Below are 20,366 nucleotides of genomic sequence, written 5' to 3' on the forward strand. Positions count from 1 at the left end.
CTGACCTTAAGATCCATGCGTTGTAAATGAGGAAACAGATTTGGTAGGTCTCAAAGGCAAGGACTCTGGACACAGTCTTGGTGTAAAGGATTTTATTTACAGAAGGCAAACATGGGAAAATAGCAACACACACACGCACACAATTTACAGTTAGTCGGATCAGCAATAAAACATACACGGACACTTAATAACGAATGTGGGAAAATCACGTGGGGACAAAATACACGCACACACACCCACATACAACCAAGAGAAAAGTCAATATGATACCCGTCACTCCTTGACTCTGTGCAGGCACGGCTCTCTGCTTCTAGGGACAATAACCAACGCTCCCAACCCTATTCAATGCGCAACTCACCAATAATTTCTCCAGCCCTGTCCACGGTTCTCAGCCTAGAGTGAAGCAGGGTGATCCCTCGAGTGGCAAAGAGAGAGAGGGTCCCGCACACACAGCACCCTTTATAGTGCAGCAGGGCTGGAGGGTCCCAACCAGGTCATTCACAGGAAGGCCAATTGCCCGAGGCCAAGTACAAGGCTAATTAAAGGGGCCAATGGTTAGGTGTGCATTGATGGGCGAGGAGGGGTCAAACCTTGATTGGCAGGTGGCGTGTAATGGACAGTGCTGTCACGTGACAGTCATGACCCCTCCCATACACCATGGTACATGTTTTCAGGCTTTTGTAACATCTTCCCGATAGGGTGGTGGGGATGGTGGGGATTGTGGAGATGGGGTGGGTGAGGACTTTGATTATACCGAATGCTTTACTGAGACAGTGAGAAGTATAGTGAGAGTCCGTGGAGGCGACAATGGTTTCCACGATGTGCTGATCTGTGTCCACAACTCTCTGCAGATCTTTGCAGTCACAGGCAGAGCAGTTGCTATGCCAAGCTGATATGCATCCAGATAGCGTGTTTTCTATGTTGCATCAATAAAAATTAGTAAGTGTTGACAGCGACATGTCAAATTTATTTAACTTCCAGAGGAAGTAGGGGCATCAGTGAGCTTTCATGGCCTTGGCTTCTATGTGCTTGGACCAGAACAAGCTATTGGTGATGTTCATGCCAAGGAAAGTGAAGCCCTCAGCCCTTCCAACCTCATTGATGTAACAGGAGCACACGCACTGCCCTCGTTCTTGAAGCGGGTGACTAGACTGTTGTTGATACTGCAGATAGTGAGAGAAAGGCTGTTGTCATGTTGTCATGCACAGAGCACCCCTGTGGCCATTTTCCTCAAAAGTAAGTATACTGTTTTGGATACCGTTGTGGGGGATGACCTCCCAGGGGAATGCCACAGAGACCAGCTGACTGGCACTGAGCATGGGTCCCTGGTGCAGAAGGTAGAGAGGGAGAAGAGAGAAGCGGTAGTCATAACCAGAGGAACAGACAGGAAATTCTGTCTTTGTGAACAGAACACCCAGAGGGAGTGTTGCCTCCTAGGTGCCAGGGTCAGGGATATCTCGGATCGCATTCACAGCATTTGAGAGGGTGCAGGAGAGCAGCCAGATGTCTTGGTACACATTGGTACTAATGACATAAGAAGGAAAAGCAAAGAGGTCCTGAAGAGAGAATTTAGAGATAGGCAGAAAGCTGAGAAGCAGGACCTCCAGGGTAGTAAATTCTAGATTGCTACCTGTGTCACGTGACAGTGAGGGTAGAAACAAGGTGATTTGGCAGATCAATTCGTGGCTGAGAAGCTGGTACAGGGGGGAGGGCTTCAGGTTATTGGATCATTGGGATCTCTTTTGGGGGAGGTATGACCTGTAAAAAGGGACAGGTGCACCTGAACCCGAGGGGGACCAATATTCTCACGGGCAGGTTTGTTAGAGCTGTTGGGAAGGGTTTAAACTAATTTGGTGGGGGAAAGGGGTTGGAACCAGAATGAAGGGACTCAGAAGATAGGATGGATGGTAAAAAAAGCAAAGAGAGCATGCAGCCAGACTGTCAGGAAGGGCAGGCAGATGATAGGACAAAATTGCACCCATCAGGGTGAGTATCAGTGCATTAGAGATGCAAAATCAAAAGGGTCAGTAAATACAGCACTCAAAGTGATGTATCTCAATACATGAAGTATAAGAAATAAGGTGGATGATCTTGTAGCACTTTTACAGATTGTCAGGTATGATGTGTGGCCATCACTGAGTCATGGCTGAAGGATAATCGTAGTTGGGAGCTGAATGTCCAAGGTTACACATTGTATCGGAGGGATAGGAAGGTAGGCAGAGGGGGTAGTGTGGCTCTGTTGGTAAAGAATGGCATCAAATCAGTAAAAAGATGTGACAGAGGATTGGAAGGTGTTGAATCCTTGCGGGTTGAGTTAAGACACTGCAAGGGTAGAAGGACCCTGATGGCAATTATATACAGGCCCCTCAACAGTAGCTGGGATGAGGACCACAGATTACAAAAAGAAATAGAAAAGGTGTGTCAAAAAGGCAATGTTATGATAGTCATGGGAGATTTCAACATGCCGGCCAATTGAGAAAATCAGATTGGTAATAAATCTCAAGAGAATGACACACATCAAAGTTGCTGTTGAATGCAGCAGGCCAGGCAGCATCTCTAGGAAGAGGTACAGTCGACGTTTCAGGCTGAGACCCTTCGTCGGGACTAACTGAAGGAAGAGTTAGTAAGAGATTTGAGTTTGGTGAATGCCTGCGAGATGGCTTTTTAGAGCAGTTTGTCATTGAGCCTACTAGGGGATCAGTTATACTCGATTATGTTATGTAATGTACCGGAGGTGATTTGGGACCTTAAGGTAAAAGAGCCCTTAGGAGCCAGTGACCACAATATTATTGAGTTCGACATGAAATTTGATAGGGAGAAAGTCTGATGTAGCAATATTTCGGTGGACTAGGTGAAATTACAGTGGTATGAGAGAGCAGTTGGCCAAAATAAATTGGAAGGAGCTACTGGCAGGGATGATGGCAGAGCAGCAATGGTATGATTTTCCAATGGTATAGAAAAATGAGGAAGATGCAGGACAGACGTATTCCAAAAACAAAGAAATACTCAAACAGCAAAATAGTACAACCGTGGCTGACAAAGGAAGTCAAAGCTAATGTAAAAACAAAAGAGAGGACATACAACAAAGCAAAAATTTATGAGAAGATAGAGGATTGAGAATCTTTTAAAAACAAAGAGCAACTAAAAAAATCATTGGAAGGGAAAAAGATGAAATATGAAAGCAAGCTAGCAAACAATATCAGAGTGGATAGTAGAAGCTTTTTCAAGTATGTAACAAATAAAACAGAGATGAGAGTGGATATAGGACCACTAGAAAATGAGGCCAGAGAAATAATAATGGGGCCAAGGAGATAGCTGCTGAACTAAATGAGTATTTTGCATCAGTCGTTACTGTGGAAGACACTAACAGTGTGTCAAATGTTGTAGTGTGTGAAGGAAGAGAAGCAAGTGCAGTTACTATTACAAGGGAGAAGTTGCTCAAAAAGCTGAAAGACCTAAGGATACATAAGTCACCCGGACCAGGTGAACTGCACACTAAGGTTCTGAAAGCGGTAGCGTTAGAAATTGTGGAGGCATTAGCAATGATCTTTCAAAAACTCTTGGACTCTGGCATGGTGCCAGAGAACTGAAAAATTGCAAATGTCACTCAACTCTTTAAGAAAGGAGGAAGGCAGCATAAAGGCAATTACAGACCAGTTAGCCTGACCTCAGTGGTTGGGAAGATGTTGGAGTCATTTGTTAAGAATGAGGTTATGGAATACTTGGTGACACAGGACAAGATAGGACAAAGTCAGCATGGTTTCCTTAAGTGAAAATCCTGCCTGATTAACCTGTTGGAATTTTTTGAAGAGATTACAAGTAGGATAGATAAAGGGGATGCAGTGGATGTTGTATATTTGGACTTTCAGAAGGCCTTTGACAGGGTGCCACACATGAGGCTGCCTACCAAGTTAAGAGCCCATGCTATTACAGGAAAGTTGCTAAAATGGTTAGAGAATTGGCTGATCGGTAGCAGACAGCAAGTGGGAATAAAAAGATCTTTGTCTGGTTGGCTGTCAGTGACTAGTGGTATTCCACAGGGGCCAGTGTTGGGACAGCTTCTTTCTATGCTGTATATCAATGATTTAGATAATGGAATACATGGCTTTGTTGCCAAGTTTGAAGATGATACGAAGATTGATGGAGGGGCAGGTAGTGTTGAGGAAACAGGTAGGCTGCAGAAGGACTTGGACAGATTAGGAGAACAGGCAAGAAAGTGGCAAATGAGATACAATGTTGGAAAATGCATGGTCATGCACTTTGGTAATAGAAATAAATGTGCAGACTATTTTCTAAATGGTGAGAAAATCCAAAAATCTGAGATGCAAAGGGACTGGGGAGTTCTTGTGCAGAACACCCTAAAGGTTAACTTGCAGGTTGAGTCAGTGGTGAGGAAGGCAAATGCAATGTTAGCATTCATTTCAAGAGGTCTTAAACACAAGAGCAAGGATGTGATGCTGAGATTTTATTAGGCACTGGTGAGGCCTCACTTTGAGTATTGTGAACAGCTTTGAGCTCCTCATCTTAGAAAAGATGTGCTGGCATATTGGAGAGGGTCCGGAGGAGGTTCACAAGGATGATTCCAGGAATGAAAGGGTTATCAAATGAGGAGCATTTGATGGCCCTGGGTCTCTACTCACTGGAATTTAGAAGGATGAGGGGGGGCTCTCATTGAAACCTTTCGGATGTTGAAAGGCCTACACAGAGTAGATGTGGAAAGGATGTCTGGGACAAGAGGGCACAGCCTCAGGTTAGAGGGGCGACATTTAAAACAGAAATGCGGAGAAATTCCTTTAACCAGAGGGTGTTGAATTTGTGGAATTTGTTGCGGCATGCAGCTGTGGAGGCCAGGTGGTTGGGCGTTTTTAAGACAGAGATTGATGGGTTCTTGATTGGACATGGTATCAAAGGTTACAGGGAGAAGGGTTGGGGAGGGGATTTGCCATGATTTAATGGCAGAGCAGAATGGATGAGCCAAATGGCCTAATTCTGCTCCTATGTCTTATGGTGTTATGGCATTCTGTCAGCATGTTACAAAGCTCTCTATCTCCTTCCTGGAGTGATACAGCTTACAGGACTGGTATCTGTCATTTCTGGAGTTGCACTTTTAAAGTCATTCTGCCTGGATTTCTTTTCTGAGAGATGAGGTGGAGATGTCCAGACACCGTCTTGCCTCGGGCCTTACAACTACTACCTCATCCTGGAATACCCTGACGGTCATATGCAGTTCACACCAATATGGCCTCTGAATTGTTTTCGCCTGACTTTAATAATCAAAGACAAAAAAAAATTGTCTTTTGACTTTTTTTAAGAAGTCATGAAAACATTAAAAATGAAGCCCACTGAAAAGCCATTTGTACGTTGGTCCCCCTGGTGTGAAGTTGAGGGGCAGGTGCAAAATGTATCAGCCTCCTATCCCCAGTTCTGTCATGGACAGCTTCTATTCAGAAACTACATCTGCACTTCCACATTATTTTATTTACAAAGTGATTGCCACGCTACCAGATGACATGTTCAGCAAATAACAAAGATTGCTCTACATATGGTACATGTTATTGCTATCTGATTATTATCAAATGCAGGGTAGGTTATAATCAAGATTCAAGCCTATACCCCTGAGTTTCAGGTGGAAATGACCACAGGTGGAATCGCTTCATTTCACCTTTCTTGAGTTCCTGGATTTTTTTTTGAATTAGGTCCACCTGTCCAAATTTCCTTCTTGATTTAAGAGTGAGAGACATGTGGGTGACTTTTACCTCTTTGAACCCATTCCCGCCGACCATGGCTGATCCTCACCTTGACCCAAACTACCTACCTTGCTTCTGAAATATTCAATGCCCTTTCCTAAAGAAGATTTCTCAGTCTCAGCTTTGAAATTTTCTATTGTGTTGGAACACCGACTTTCCAGAAAGAATGTTCCAGATTTCCAGATCACTTTGTGGGAAGAAACGATAACACCCTGAACTGCTTAGCTTCAATATGTCCTCTTGATCTGGATTTCAATATCAGAGACAATAGCCACTCTTTCAAACTTATAGTCATATTAAGCTTCTCTGTCATAAGGTGGCGGCTGGGAACGGACCCAAGTGCCAGACACAGACACTGAAGTACTAGGGACAGGACTAGGATATAGGGTGAGGGCTAGGACATGGACATGGAAACCGGGAACGCGGAACAGGACTGGACAAAAGAGCTAGGAGCCAGGGCTTGGACTCCAAGCCAGAGACTGGACAAGGACCCAGAACCTGGGTCTTGCCTCCAGAACTAGGCAAGGATGTGACTTGGCTGGCAGGCAGGAAGAGGTTGGAGTCTTCAGGCTTGAGACTTGAGGTGAGGCTTGGGACCAGAGACTTCAGGCGAGGCTAGAGACCAGAGACTTGAGGTGAGGCTAGAGACCAGAGACTTGAGGCGAGGCTGGAGATCAGAGGCTTGAGGTGTGGCTGGAGATCAGAGGCTTGAGGCTTGGGGTCACGAAACTTGGCTTAGGGCAAGGCTCGGCTAAAGGCTTGGGGTCTTGAAGCTCCTCCTGGGCATGGCGCGGTACTCCACCCGACGGAGGCAAGGGACAGGAAGAGACAGAACCCACCGCAGGGTAACGGCAATCTGGCCTGGCTTACCCGACGGAGGCAAAGGACAGGAAGGGACAGAGCCAACCGCAGGGTAACGGCAATCTGGTCTGATTTACCCAGTCAGGCAAGGAAACAGAAGGCAGGGGAAGGGATACAAGGAGTAAGGATAAGAACAATCCAGCAGCCACGCTCTGGTCTCTGGTGGTATTTATGCAGCCAGCCCCAATGAGAATCAGCTGCCTCAATTAGTGCTCAACAGGAACAGAAACAGGGTAGAGAGGAAGACCTGGAGCAAGGGTCAATGGACCGGACCATGAACCGGAATGCAGACTCCACGGACCGGACCATGACAGTCTCAGGTGAATTATCCTCTACACTCAAAGTAAAACACTATCACTCTATAAGACCAATATCGTTTTTTAAAATTCAGACCTCATCTTCTAACTGATGGCAAGGTGGCACAGTCACGTAGCAGTTAGCATAATGTTTTATCGTCCCAGCTGTAACTGGGGTTCAACTCCCGACACTGTCCGTAAGGTGTTCTACCCTCAATGTTTGGGATTCCTCCTACATTCCAATGACATACAAGTTAGGGTTGGTAAGTTCTGGCATGCTATGTTGCTGCCAGAAGCATGGCAACATTTGTGGGCTGCCCCTAGATCATCCTCAGAATGTGTTGGTCATTGATACAAGCATCACATTTCACTGTATGTTTCAGTGTACATATGACAAATAAAGCTAATCTTTCTCTTCGGCTGGGGCCTAATTTCATATTCTGGTTACCATTAATAGCAACCTAGTCAATCATGAAGTACGTTAAAGAAATTGATTCAAATTGCCATAATGTGAGACGCACTATTCTCACTGTTGCTATCTCACCCTGAACTTTGCAGGCGTTTCATTTGGAAGGCATGAGCTTCGGAGTGACAAACAAGAGAAAAGCTGCAGATGCTGGAAATCCAAGCAACACACACAAAATGCTGGAGGAACTCAGAAGGCCAGGCAGCATCAATAGAAAAAAGTACAGACCATGTTTCAGGATGAGACCCTTCAGCAGGAAGCTTCTGAATGAATTTGATAGATTCAACATCACTGCAACTCACAAAGTAAAATTATCTGAAGATTTGGGAGAGCTTTAGTGAACAGTGATATGATATTAAATAAACATTCATCCTGCCTTTTAAGAGTTTGGGGATTTGCATGAAATTATTTCTTTGCCTGATCTATGACTTCAGTCAATTCTATATAATTGCATAATACATAATTAATAACTAGGGCATTAAATGATAGCTGACTTTTAATTCCATGCATAGTAATGGCATAAAGTGAGTGAAGGAACCTAATCTCAAATGTATAACTGAATCAAAAGTTTTAATTAGAATTCCTCTTTGCAGACTGCAGTCTTTAAATAATAGTACCATAATTTGCCTAATGGGAATTCAATGGCGATTGCTCTAGGACTGTTAATTTACAACTCAGTTTCATATTTCTTTTTCATGACAAGTTGTTCAATCTGAAAGTTGAAAACATCTCAGCAGGCCAAACCCGTTATGCTTTATCTCAACTAATCATTTGAAAGTCCTGGGACATTAATAGTTCCAGGGCTGAAAAGGAAATATAAATTAGTGGGTGAATTCAATGTCAGATCGAATGCAGAAAGAGAAATAAAGTGAAGGAAAATTGGAAAATCTGAAGAGAGCAGATAGAGTATGATGGAAAAGTTCAAAAAGGTCACAATTTTTACATTATCAAAACTTCAGGATCTTCTTTAGTGTTTTATAATAAGTACTTCTTGAATTGCAGTTACTGTTATGAGAAAGCAGCATCCATCATCAAGGATCCCCACTCTAGATCATCCAGGTGCAGAAGCCTGAAGACACGCACTCAGCGATTCAGGAACAGCTTCTTCCCCTCTGCCATCTGATTTTTAAATGGACATTGAACCCATGAATACTACTTCTTATTTCTGTTTTTGCACTGCTCATTTATTTAATGTAACTATTTAATATACACACACACACACGCTATGTATTTATTTATATATGTATGTGTGTGTGTATAGATTTCTTATACACACACACATACACTTAATGTAATTCAGTTTTTTTCTATATTTATCATACATTGCGTTGTACTGCTGACACAGGGTTAACTAATTTCATGACATTTGTCCATGATATTAAACCTGGTTCTGATTCTGAACTCTCTTCTCACTCAGAAGCACAGATCACTGAAACTATGAAATTTGGACTCCAATAGAATAGACCCCAGAGATTGCTTACAATGGAAAAAGAGAGAGATTCAAGATTGTGTAATGTCTTTTCCGGTACACAAGTGTAAAGGAGAACAAAATTATCGTTACTCCGGCTTCGATGCAGCACCAAAAAATAACACGGTAAGATAGAAAAACACAATAATAAAAACACATTAAATATAAATACATAAGATAGTTCACATACGCACATTAATTGCATCTTCATAAAGTGATGTTAGACACAGGAGTATCTGTACATAAGGTGGCTGACAGAAATTGATAAAGTAGTGGTGGTGGTGGGGGGGGGGGGCGGATGTTAGTAGGTGGAGGTGTTGATCAACCTTACTGGTTGGCGAAAGAAACACTTTTTGAGACTGGTGGTCCTGGCATTGAGTGCTGTAGGGCCTCCTTTCAAATGGGAGTTGGACAGACGGTCTATGAGAAGGGTGGGTGGGATCCTTCATGATGTTACTGGCCCTCCTGCAGCACTCTTCACTATGTACTATAAAGTACATCCATACATGCAAATCCACAAAGCTGCTGTACTCAAAGATGAAAAAAGGTGACTTTATTATCAGCAAGTGTATGCAGAGGTGCATTGAAAATCTTACCTGCAGCAGCTTCACAAAAGCAGAGGTCACAGGAAAATTGAAAATTATACACAGATTTTATAAAAAAGAAGAGTCCATTTCAGTGCAAAGTGGTTATAGTGTTGCTATACTGAGGTAATGATTCGGGCTGGCACAGTTTGGCTCAAGAACTGAATGGATGAAGGGAAGTAAATGTCCTTGAACTTGGTGGCTTGGGACGTCAGGTGTCTGTACATTTTGCTCAATGAATGAACTGAAAAAAATGGCATGATCTAGATCGGGGTTCCTAACCTGAGGTCCATGGACCCCTTGCTTAATGGTATTGTTCTGTGGCATAAGAAAGATTGGGAACCCATGACACAGATGGTAGGGACTTTGATAATGGATCAGGAAACACATCCTCTGGATATGAGTGATGGAAGTTTGGTATGTGAGCGTAGCTTGCGGCAAAAGTCAGAAGAGGGCAAATATTAAAACAAGAACAGGAAGCTCTGGAGATGATCAGCAGCTCAGGCCGCATCTGCAGGAAGGGAAGCAGGGTCAATTTTTCAGGTCAGTGACCCTTCGTTAGGCCTAAAAAGGAAACAAAAAAGCAGCAGAGAGGATGAGGTAGAGGGATGTCACTGATGAGGCCAAAACAGGGTGACCGTGAGAATAAACAAGATCGCCTGGTCAATGAGTGAATGGGAACAGCCGGAGATTGAGAATATAGGTGAAAGAATCTGAGAGTCCCACGATGCAGAGCAAGGTGACAAGCTGCTTCTCGGGCTCGCTTTGGGCCTCACTGCCAGTGCTGAAGGCCACAAATGAGAGGTCAGAGCAAGAAAGGGAACGGGAATTGAAGCGGCAGGCAACGGGCAGCTCAGGATCACTGAAGACTGAACGCCGGTATTCCACAAAGCAATCCCCAATGTGCGTTCCCTTTCCCTGCTCGGGAGATTTCCAGCATAGAGTCATAGAACTCTACAGCACCTAAACAGGTCCTTCAGCCTATCTCGTCCATGCCAAACTATTAATCTGCCTAGTTCCATTGTCCTGCATCCAGACTATAGCCTCCATACCCCTCCCCATCAATGTACCTATTCAAATTTCTCTTAAATGTTGAAATCAACAGTACTCCTCATGTAACTCATTTGCTCCTCCTTGCCTATACCTGCTGTGCACCTCCTTTTCTGAACAAGGGCATCTGCAGGTTTTTTTTTAAATTTTCGCAGATTATATAAACACTCAAGAGGTCAGCTGGCAGCTGAGCAAAATCAAAAATCAAGTTATTATTTCAGGGGGATGACCCCTTAACAGAACTGCGGTGGACAGAAAACATTAAGGTTTTGAATATCCCACTGATAATGTGACCGTGATGGCAGCTCGAGAGGTAAACAAAATGAAATTAAAATGTTCAAATATGTTACACCAGTGGTTCCCAAAGTGGGCGATATCGCGCTCCCCCCGCGGGTTGTGGGGGTTTCTAAGGAGGCAATAAAGATTAAGTGGGTGGTGGGGGCGTTCGGCAGCAAAGGGGGCCTATGAGGGATTATGACTTAATTTAAGGAATACATAACCTATTGTAAACATTTGATCCTCAGTGCCTCATAATTAATTATAATGTAATCAGCTCATCTCTGGCTAACCCATCATTCTCTTAGACTTTGCATGAAGTGAATTATAGTTTTTTTTTATTTATAGTTTATTTTATTTACAGGATGTGGGCATCACCAGCTAAACCAACATTTATTGTCCATCCCTAGTTACCCTTGAGAAGGTGGTGATGATCTGCTTTCTTGAACCACTGCAGTCCCTGAGGTGTAGGTACACCTACAGTGCTATTAGAGAGGGAATTCTATAATTTTGACCCAGCGACAATGAAGGAATGATGATAAGTTTCCAAGTCAGGATGGTGAGTGACTTGGAGGGGCATTTCTGGGTGATGGTGTTCCCAGATACCTGCTGTTCTCGTTCTTCTAGATGGTAGTGGTTGTAGGTCTGGAAGGTGCTGTCTTAGGAACTTCAGTGTGTCGTTGCAGTGCATCTTGTAGATAGTATACACTGCTGCAACGCTTCATCAACGGTGGAGGAATTGGATGTTTGTGGAAGTGGGCTGCCTTGTACTGGATGGTGTCGAGCTTCTTGAGTGTAGATAGAGCTGCACTCATCCAGGCGAGTGGCGAGTATTCCATTACACTCCCGACCTGAGCCTTGCAGATGGTGGACAGGCTTTGGGGAGTCAGGAGGTGAGTTACACACAGTAGGATTCCTAACCTTTGACCTGCTCTGGTAGCTATTGTGTTTTTATTCCTGTTGATGGTAACCCCCAGGCCGTTGATAGTAGGGGATTCAGTGATGGTGATACCACTGAATGTCAGGTGATAATGGTTAGAGCCTCTCTTGTTGGAGATGGTCATTGCCTAACATTTGCGAGGTTCAAACGTTACTTGCCACTTGTCAGCCCAAGGATACCCAGGGATATTGCCCAGTTCCTGCTGCATTTGGGTATGAACTGCTTCACTATCTGAGGAGTCATGAATGGTGAAGTACATTGTGCAGTCATCGAAAAACATCCCCACTTCTGACCTTATGACAGAAGGAAGACCATAGATGAAGCAGCTGAAAATGGTTGGTCCTAGGACATTTCCCCAGGGAACTCCTGCAGTGATGTCCTGAGGATGAGATGTTTGACCTCAAATGAGACAATGAAACCGTCCAGGCTCCTTGAACATTTCAAGGGAATACACTCTGATAAAACAGGAACTTGCCTTATCTTCAGTCACTTTCTGAAAACTTACAAAAATGAAAAAACACTTTGCCAGCACTTTACAACAAAACAGTAATGGTTTGCATGCTTCATACCTGTACAACATTTCATTGCTTATCACTAAATCTGGAAAGCCCAATACAATTGGAGAAGAACAGATTCTACCAGCAGTAAGGGAGGTTATGAGTACAGTTTTGCATATGACCAGACCAAATAATTAAAGCAATTCTACTCAGTGACAACTCTATTCAAAGACAAATAGATGAAATGTCTGAGAACGTGGAAGACATATCATGAAACTTATTTAAGGCAACAGAATCTGCTCTGCAGTTGGATGAGTTAATTTTGTCAGGCAACAACTCTTTGGTTTTTTGTTATGTTTGCTTCATAGAAGATGAAAGCATGGTTCAACAATTATTATTTGCAAGGGGACTATAAACAGATAAGAAGGGGGGAGCCAATATATCAGTTGTTCAGCAATTTTTCAAAGAGAAGGACATTCTGCTCACCCAACATTCTTGCTTGTGCAACAGTTGGGGCACCATCAATGACAGGACACCACCACAGGGTTATTACTTTCTGGAAAAAAGCTGTACCTGACATAATTACTTTCATGGCTTGACTTCGCGAATGAAGATTTAGGAAGGGGACTGCTCACATCTGCTGCAGGTTCGCTGGTGACTGACGAGGCCAATACGGGATAGGCAGGGCGACCACAGTGGCTGCAAGGGAAATTCTGTTCTGGGTTTGATGCTGCTGTGTCACGGTTCTTCCTCCTTCTCCTTTTGTCCTCAATGCCAGCACTGCGTGCGTTCTCGAAGGAGGAGACAGATTGGTGAATGGTGTGTCACCAGGCCTCGCGATCACAGGCTAAATTAGACCACCGGCGATGTTCAATGTGATAGGCACCAAGGGATTTCTTCAGAGAGTCCTTGTACCTCTCCTTTGGTGCTCCTCTGTCATGGTGTCCAGTGGAGAGTTCACCATACAGCACAATCTTGGGCAGGCGATAATCTTCCATCCTGGAGACATGTCCTGCCCAGCACAGCTGCATCTTCAACAGCATGGCCTCGATGCTGGTGACCTACACCTGTTTGAGGACTTCGAGGTTGGTGACGAAGTCACTCCAGTGGATGTTAAGGATAGTGTGGAGGCAGCGCTGGTGGAAACGCTCAAGGAGTCGTAGGTGGTGATGGTAGGTGACCCACGACTCGGAGCCGTACAGGAGGGTGGTCAGTACAACGGCTCTGTACACACTGATCTTTGTGCCTTTCTTCAAATGCTTGTTGTTCCAGACTCTCTTGTACAGCCTGCCGAATGCGCTGTTTGCCTTTGCCAGTCTGTTGTCAATCTCTTTGTCGATCTTGGCATCTGACGAGATGGTGCACCCCAGGTAGCTGAACTGGTGGACTGTCTTCAGCTCTATCTCATCGATGGTGATGTGGGGAGGGTGGTAATCTTCCTCAGGTGCGGGCTAATGGAGAAGTTGTCTTCTTCGAGCTGCCTTCCAGTCCGAGGAGCTCGGCAGCCTCTGCGAAGCAGGATGTTATACGCTGCAGGGCTGTCTCTGTGTGGGCAATAAGGGCAGCATCTTCGGCGAAGAGTAACTCTCAGATGAGCTGCTCCAATGTCTGGGTGTGGGACTGTAGTCGCCTCAGATTGAGCAGGCTGCCATCGGTGCGTTATCGGATGTAGACACCGACCTCATCATCAAGGTCTTCTGTGGCCCTTTCGAGCATCATGCTGAAGAAGATGGTGAACAGAGTCGGCGTGAGGATGCAGCCTTGTTTTACTCCTTTGCTTATTGGGAAGGATTCTGAGAGGTCGTTGTTGGGTCTGACTTGGCCACTCTGATCTTCATGTAGCTGGATGACCATGCTGAGGAACTTCTGGAGGCATATTTACTATTCACTGTATAATTCTCAGACATCATCTTGTCACCAAAAAAACCCTAAGTGATCAGCTGCACAAATCATGAAAAGTTGTTATCACAGCAATGAACAAAATCAAGTTCCATGCTCTCAATTCTCAACTATTTCAAGAGCTTTTTACTGAGAATGTACATTTGAATGCTTATTATTGCTCACAGAGGTCAGATAGCTCTCAAAAGGAAACTGCTTGAGGCATTTTATGCTCTTTTTGAAACTATGATAAAATTCTTTGAAGACACGAAAACATCATTGAGTAATCAACTCAAGAATATTAGGCATGACATTGCCTATTTGTCTGAATTATTCACAAAGTTTAATGAAAACAGTCTTCAATTGCAAGGAAATTATGGGAATCGTATCAAAGACAGATCAGTTGTCTCAACACTTCTTTCCAAGTTAACCCTATTTAAGTGCAACATTGGCTATCGTGGCCTTTTCTAAATTCTGAGCTTCTGAATCAGAAAAGAAAGAAAGAATACCAGATGATGATCTTCAAATATACTGTGCCCATCTGCGTGAGCTACGTAAAGACATATCAGAGACTTCAGGATTTTCTCTGGATCAAAAATTCCAGATTGGGTTATAAATGCATTCCTGAAAGGTTGTAATGAGGAATTCATAGGAAGAATGACTAGGAACTGATCTCATTACAAAACGCCTTTGAGCTGAAGCCAAAGTTCAAAATAAAACATGAAGACTTTTGGTTGCAGAAAGAAATCTCTGAACACTACCCTGAAATGTGGAAAAAGGTCAAAATGTTCTTTATTGCTTTTCCAACATCAGTTTTAGTGAAGTGTGACTTCAGTGCAATCGTCCAACTAATTTCAAAGCAACAAAACAGACTGAAAATTACTGAACATGGGGATCTGAGACTCCTGAGTAACATTCAGACTAATGTTGAGAAGGTGGTATCACTACACCAAGCCCATCCATCTCATTGAAAGGTGAAAAAGGTAATGAAATAGTGAATAGTTGGACTACTGATGTACACCCTAAAATTGTTGATGAAAATTTTTTTACTGTAATTAAATAAACTTTATTTGTAGCTTTGAATAGATTTGAATAATTTTTGCAATTATTTGTCACTGCTTTGAATTCACAGTTCCTATTTTCCTTCATTTTCCCTCATAAATCAAAAATTCTTTATAGATTTTAACGGCCTGAAAGAGGGACACAGGAGCATAGGAGATGTTGTCTGGGAGTGATGGAGGTGGTAGCCCGAAAACATTTGGGAACCACTGTGTTACATTGATCAATCTGAGTTGTTGCTGACATCTGAAGCTGAAGGGAGAATGAAGTAGTCTTCAACATGAAATGTTAACTCTTTCTCTTTCCACAGATGCTGCTGGCCTATTGAATGTTTGCTGGATTTTCTGCTTTTAAACACAAGAAGAACATTGATCTGACAGCAGATCAAAGAGTTTCTGTGGGGAGAAAAATATAGCTACATAACAGATGAATAATGGAAACACAATAGACGGCAGATACTGGAATCTAGCAGGAGGAACTCCGCATCTGTGGAGGAAAACTGAGTTTTGACATTTTGAGATGAGACCCTTCATCTAGATCCGAGATATTAACTCTCCAATTCCGTCCATAGATAGAGTCTAAGAGCAAGGTTACATATCGTAAATGCTGGAGGAATTCAGCAGGTCAGGCAGTATCCATTGAAATGAACAAACAGTCAACATTTCAGCCAAGACTCTTCTTCAGGACTGGAAAAGAAGGGGGAAGATGCCGGAATAAAAAGTTGGGAGGGACAGGAGATGGAGAATAGCTAGAAGGTGATAGGTGAAGCCAGGTGAGTTGGAAAGGTAAAGGGCTGGAGATGAAGGAATCTGATAGGAGAGGAAAGTGGACCATAGGAGAAAGGGAAGGAGAAGTGGACCTGAGGGAGGCAATAGGCAGGTGAGAAGAGGTAAAAGGCCAAAGTCGGAAATAGAAGAAGAGGGGAAGGGGAGGGTTTTTTTTATATTGGAAGGAGAATTCAATATTCATGCTGTCAGGTTAGAGGCTACCCAGACAGAATACAAGGTATTGTTCCTGAGGGTGGCCTTTTCTGACTGCGGGAGGAAGCCGAAAACCCACAGGGTCACGGGAAGAAGATACAAACTCCTTACAGACAACAGTGGGATTTGAACCCTGGTCGCTAGTACTGTAAAGCATTGTGCCAACCACTCTGCTACCGAGCCACCACATACGTGTAAGCAGTTCATAGTTATAGTGTAAACCTTTGGCCCCTTCTTGCACAGAAATGTTTCCTCATTCTGCAAGTTCTTCTATTTAAATAATTTTCGAGAATAAATGAGGAAAAAATACTAAGAGTACTGTAGTAAGCTTCCACACATCAGTGGAATAGTGAACAAGTAATATACTGTAATAAGGTGTTGAATGTTTTAGTAGGAAATAAATATTGTGCAGTACAGGAAGATGACTCCTTCAGCTTCTCTTCCACGGAGAGTTACAGGAAGGCGAGTACCATTGAAAGGACTGATGAGGAATCGTGCTCTGACATCACTTCTGAAAAACAGCAGCACAGATATTACAGTTCAGTAGTTTACTAGAACGTCAGTCTAGATTCTGTGCTAAGATTTCTGGTGAGGAATCTGAAAACTCAGAAGTGATACTTTTCCTGAGCCAATACAAAACACTACTCGGGTGCAATACGAAGCAGAGGCTGGGTGATATCTTACTGTCTCACTGAGATGGGCTGTTTCATTATCATCTCATTTGAAATCTCTGAAAAGAAAACAAGTTATTTATTATTTTTCATTCAATATACAGGACAGTGAGTAGAGGCTTTATTCTTGCCTCCCTGTTGTAATGAACATAAATGCAGCCTTTTTACTCCTCTGCATCTTGTTCTTAATGTTGATCAGAATGCGGGGAAGAAAAATACATTTGGACTGAAGTTGTGTAAAAGAAAAAAGGAGAATCCAAGGTTTGGCCAAGCCTTTATCCTTTAGCATCTCTGCAAGTGAACTAGTCCTTAAAAAATAATCATCATTTACTCAAGCGCCTAACATTTTTGCTGACATGAGTGTATAATAAAGTGACAGCGCAGAAAAGCTTATGGGACCAAAACCAAGGCTGCAGTCAGCTGCTTACACACTGTCAATACAAGAGCATTCAGCCATGAAATTTGTTCTTAAATTCAGTTCAAAATCAGTGTTATCTCTGACAAACAAGTTTAATTATTGAATGGAGGCAACTCATCGCAAAAAACGTTTTCATCTGGCGAATAAATATTAATGGAACTTGATAGTGCAGTAGAATGGTTTGCTTTGTAATCTGTTTGGCTTGTACCAATAATTCTTGTAAAGCTCTAATAGCGCTTACTTTTCCCAGAAGCAGTGGCTCAAAAAGGCAGGTTGATGCCACCTTCATGGCAATTAGGGTTGGCAATTAGTGCTACCCTCATTCTATAATGAATAAATTCAAGTCTTAGTTTCTTCAAGGCATATTGGAAGAGTTGACTACTTTGAAACACTGGGCAACAGGAGACCTGGCACTATCCTTCCCCTCAGCCGAACTTCGCGTTATGCCAGTAAAGGAAACAATGTTATGTAATGTTACAAGGTCCACTGCTCCTTCCTTCCTGGAATGAATGCATAACTGCTCACTTGACTTCCTTCGTAATGGGAGGGAGAATGGGTTTGGATGGCTCCGCTCCAGATCACAAGATGTCATTTCAAACCACAGGCACCAACGGTATTGTAGGCACTATAAGTATTGTTGAATGAGCAACTCCCAACCCAGCTTTATGCCAGTGTAATGACACTGGTTAGGTCAAATCACAGGTCCTTTGTATTTATTTATTGACATACAGCACGGATTAGGCCCTTCTGACCTTTGAGCCACGCCACTGGCCAGCAACCTCCGATTTAACCCTAGCCTAATCACGGGACAATTTACAACGATCAATAATCCTACTGAGTGGATTGTGGGAAGAAACCAGAGCACTTGGAGAAAGCCCCTGCATTCCACGAGGGGGACTCACAGATTCCTTACTGATGACATCGGAATTGAACTCTAACACCCCGAGGTGTCATAGTGATGCGCTAATCACTACACTACCGTTGCGCCACAGTAGTCCAGTATATGGTACATGGTTCAGTAGGTTTTCAGGCCTGGGTTTAACTGGCTGTTTGACTGACAGAAAGAGAGCATCAGATGCCTTTGCTGGATCCCAGTCAGAAAGGAAATTCCTCTAAGGGGGCAGGAATGGAAAAAAATATTCCATTTTTTCCACTGTTTTTCAACTCTTTGCACGGGTATTTCAAGTTAATGCACAACACCCACAAATGGCGAAAACGTGGGATTTGCACAAGCATGAAGTTACTAAGGGAATGAGCATTGGATTGAATTAAGAAATATGAAAGCATGAGGACCGCCCCGTCTGCAAATGGAGTAGCAGTAATTTTGTGCTGCTCTTAGTTTTCTTTCCCTCCCCCTAGTTTAAACTTCAAACTTAAAATTTTTATTTGCTGATTCTTGAGGGGGAACAATATGTCTATGTCAACGATAAGTGGGAAGAATTTACCTGAACCTAGTGATAAAGGTAATGGGAAAGGAAAGGTGCAAAAGGCAAGATCTGATGAAATGCCATCGTGGGCTGAAGATATCATTCGGACACTGAATTCAATTAAGGATCAGAATGGATCAATTAAAGACCAACTGGAAAAGAATAGTAATGAAATGAAGTCATTTCTGGGAAAACTTAAAGACCTGGAAACTCAAATTATTACACACGAAGAGGAGTTGAAGATAACTAAGCAAAAGTTGTCTGAAGCTACAACTCGTTTGGAAAGATATCAAAATAAGATTATAGACCTGGAAACTAGGTCTCGCGGAAAGAATATACGAATTGTTGGGCTGCAAGAAGGAGCTGAAGATGGAGATTTAACTGCTTACTTTGGTAAGCTTTTTCACACTTTATTTCCTACCATTTTATTAAAGAAATATGAAAGAATATAAGAATGTATTGATGTGTTTGGATAATGTCAGGAAGGAAAGGTTTGTATGAGGTACAAACAAGTTAGGCCAGCGAAGTTGTCAATCCTTTGTTACAATGCATGCTACTTGACAATTGAGAGACAGTTTGAACACTTAACTTCTTTACATTTCCACCACTGCAAAACAATATTTTTCTATTTGGCAGCAGTGAGAACTTTTCACGATGCCTGAACAGCCTAGGTTGCAAAAGAAATCTGACTGCAAGACATCATGTGGAATTTATAAGAACTACATCCCTTTCTCCATTTTAATGTTGTTAAAACTTTTATCCAAACTACAGAATGGGTCTGAGTCAAATCTTGATCCTTCTTTTCTATCCTTACAGCCAAGTGTTCCTTCAGCATGTACATATGTTTACTCTTTTCCATCCCAGTGCAAGTGTTATTTATGTTTAAATCCATCTGCCATTCCTCAGTCCATCTGCTCAAGTGATTGGGAGCAGATTAATGCTGATCATGGAGTCTTACAGTCAGTGGGACTTCAGCCCATTCCAACTGAGCCAGAATGCTTTTTTTTTGTCATCTGGATAGTGTGGTGATTATATCATAAAGTGACTAGTTTTTTTCTCAAAGAGGCTACACTTCAAAAACTGCTCATTGTACATTTGTAAAACAGGTGACAAACTCCCTTGAGCAATGGTTTATGTAGGAGCCATGTATTTTGTGCTGTAACTAGTCACAGTAGTGGTGGGGGCATGGTAAACGAGAAAGGAATAAGTTTCATATCCTTGCTTATTTCATGGCACTTTGTGGCTTGGGACTGCAGAGTTCGCATCTTTCCTAACAACTTAATATCGCTTCAAGGGTGTATTTTTCTTAATTGCTAATAAAGGATCAAATAAAAGAAATAGATGGGTCAGGCAGTATCTGCGGAGGGAAAGGATATTCAGTATCTTGAGTCAAGATATTGCCTTGGGGCAATGTTATAATGTCATGGGAGATCTTAACATGCAGGTCGATTGGGAAAATCAGATTGGTGATGAATCTCAAGAGTGAGTTTGGTGAATGCCAACAAGATGGCTTTTTAGAGCAGTTTGTCATTGAGCCTACAAGGGGATCAGATACACCGGATTGCTTATTAGGTAATGAACCAGAGGCAATTAGGGAGCTTAAGGTAAAAGAACCCTAAGGAACCAGTCATCACAATATGAATGAGTTCAACTTGAAATTTGATAGGGAGAAAGTGAAGTCTGAATAGCAGTATTTCAGTGGAGTAAAGGAAACTACAGTGGTATGAGAGAGGAGGTGGCCAAAGTAA

This window comes from Mobula birostris, chromosome 6 (genome assembly GCF_030028105.1).
Source record: "Mobula birostris isolate sMobBir1 chromosome 6, sMobBir1.hap1, whole genome shotgun sequence".
NCBI classification, from domain to species: Eukaryota; Metazoa; Chordata; class Chondrichthyes; order Myliobatiformes; family Myliobatidae; genus Mobula; species Mobula birostris.